This window comes from Phalangium opilio, unplaced genomic scaffold (assembly GCF_054372755.1).
Source record: "Phalangium opilio isolate 3A_F unplaced genomic scaffold, DU_Popi_V2 ptg000329l_1, whole genome shotgun sequence".
In the NCBI taxonomy this organism is placed as follows: domain Eukaryota; kingdom Metazoa; phylum Arthropoda; class Arachnida; order Opiliones; family Phalangiidae; genus Phalangium; species Phalangium opilio.
The window spans coordinates 11,605,918-11,608,368 of record NW_028324226.1 but is presented as its reverse complement, the minus strand read 5'-3'; the positions used below and the strand labels follow the sequence as shown (position 1 = coordinate 11,608,368).

Genomic DNA, 2,451 nt, shown 5'->3' with positions numbered 1-2,451 from the left:
ACACCGCTCCCGGATGGGCTCGAACCACCAACCTTTCGGTTAACAGCCGAACGCGCTAACCATTGAGCCACGGAAGCTCAGAAATTAAATGGTTGTCACGTATTGTGGAAAAGTTTTGACTTTTTACGCTACATCTGAGACCCCACAACACCTCTCCCGGGTGGGCTCGAACCACCAACCTTTCGGTTAACAGCCGAACGCGCTAACCATTCGCCACGGACGCCCAAAAATTAAATGGTCGTCAGGTATTGTGGAAAAACTTTGGCTATTTACGTTACATTTGAGATCCAAAAACACCGCTCCCGGGTGGGCTCGAACCACCAACCTTTCGGTTAACAGCCGAACGCGCTAACCATAGCGCAACGGAAGCCCAAATATTAAATGGTCGTCAGGTATTGAGGTAAAACTTTGACTTTTTACTTCACATCTGAGACCTCACAACACCGCTCCCGGATGGGCTCGAACCACCAACCTTTCGATTAACAGCTGAACGCGCTAACCATTGCGCCACGGAAGCCCAAAAATTAAATGCTCGTCAAGTATTCTGGAAAAACTCTGACATTTTACGTTACATCTGAGACGTCACAACACCGCTCCCGGGAGGGCTCGAACCACCAACCTCTTGGTTAACAGCCGAACGCTCTAACCATTGAGCCACGGAAGCCCAATAATTAAATGTTCGTCAGGTATTGTGGAAAAACTCTAACATTTTACGTTACATCTGAGACGTCACAACACTTCTCCCGGATGGGCTCGAACCACCAACCTATTGGTTAACAGCCGAACGCGCAAACCATTGAGCCACGGAAGCCCAAAAATTAAATGTTCGTCAGGTATTGTGGAAAAACTCTGACATTTTACGTTACATCTGAGACGTCACAACACTTCTCCCGGATGGGCTCGAACCACCAACCTATTGGTTAACAGCCGAACGCGCTAACCATTGAGCCACGGAAGCTCAGAAAATAAATGGTTTTCACGTATTATGGAAAAAATTTGGCTATTTACGTTACATTTGAGATCCCAAAACACCGCTCCCGGGTGGGCTCGAACCACCAACCTTTCGATTAACAGCTGGACGCGCTAATTATTGCGCCACGGAAGCCCAAAAATGAAATGTTCGTCAGGTATTGTGTAAAAACCTTGACTTTTTACGTCACATCTGAGACGTCACAACACCACTCCCGGAAGGGCTCGAACCACCAACCTTTCGGTTAACAACCGAACGCGCTAACCATTGCGCCACGGACGCCCAAAAATTAAATGGTCGTCAGGTATTGAGGTAAAACTTTGACTTTTTACTTCACATCTGAGACCTCACAACACCGCTCCCGGATGGGCTCAAACCACCAGTCTTTTGAATAACAGCTGACCGCAATAACCATTGCGCCACGGAAGCCCAAAATTTAAATGGTCGTCAGGTGCTGTGGAAAAACTATGACATTTATGTTACATCTGAGACCTCACAACACCGCTCCCGGATGGGCTCGAACCACCAACCTATTGGTTAACAGCCGAACGCGCTAATTATTGAGCCACGGAAGCTCAGTAATTAAATGGTTGTCAGGTATTGTGGATAAGATATGACTTATTACGTTACATCTGAGACCCTACAACACCTCTCTTGGTTGGGCTCGAACCACCAACCTTTCGGTTAACAGCCGAACGCGCTAACCATTGCGCCAAGGAAGCCAGAAAAATAAATGGTCGTCAGGTATTGTGGAAAAACTTTGGCTTTCTACGTTACATTTGAAATCCCACATCACCGCTCCCGGGTGGGCTCGAACCACCAACCTATTGGTTTACAGCCGAACGCGCTATCCATTGCGCCACGGAAGCCCAAAAACTGAATGGTCGTCAGGTATTGTGGAAAAACTTTGGCTTTCTACGTTACATTTGAGATCCCACAACACCGCTCCCGGGTGGGATCGAACCACCAACCTATTGGTTAACAGCTGAACGCGCTAACCATTGCGCCACGGAAGCCCAAAAATTAAATGCTCGTCAGGTATTGTGTAAAAACCTTGACTTTTTACGTCACATCTGAGACCTCACAACACCGCTCCCGGATGGGCTCGAACCACCAACCTATTGGTTAACAGCCGAACGCGCTAACCATTGAGCCACGGAAGCTGAGAAATTAAATGGTTGTCAGGTATTGTGGATAAGTTATGACTTATTACGTTACATCTGAGACCCTACAACACCTCTCACGGTTGGGCTCGAACCACCAACCTTTCGATTAACAGCTGAACGCGCTAACCATTGCGCCACGGAAGCCCAAAAATTAAATGCTCGTCAAGTATTGTGGAAAAACTCTGACATTTTACGTTACATCTGAGACGTCACAACACCGCTCCCGGGAGGGCTCGAACCACCAACCTATTGGTTAACAGCCGAACGCTCTAACCATTGAGCCACGGAAGCCCAAAAATTAAATGTTCGTCAGGT

At 47.6% G+C, this 2,451-nt stretch overlaps 1 non-coding gene across 1 annotated transcript; it reads right to left on the bottom strand.

The window, feature by feature from the left end:
* Positions 1 to 1,766: 1,766 nt before the first annotated feature.
* TRNAY-GUA (transfer RNA tyrosine (anticodon GUA)) lies at positions 1,767 to 1,839 on the bottom strand. Its single transcript has one exon. It is a non-coding gene; the product is annotated as a tRNA-Tyr (tRNA).
* Between the last annotated feature and the right edge of the window lie 612 nt (positions 1,840 to 2,451).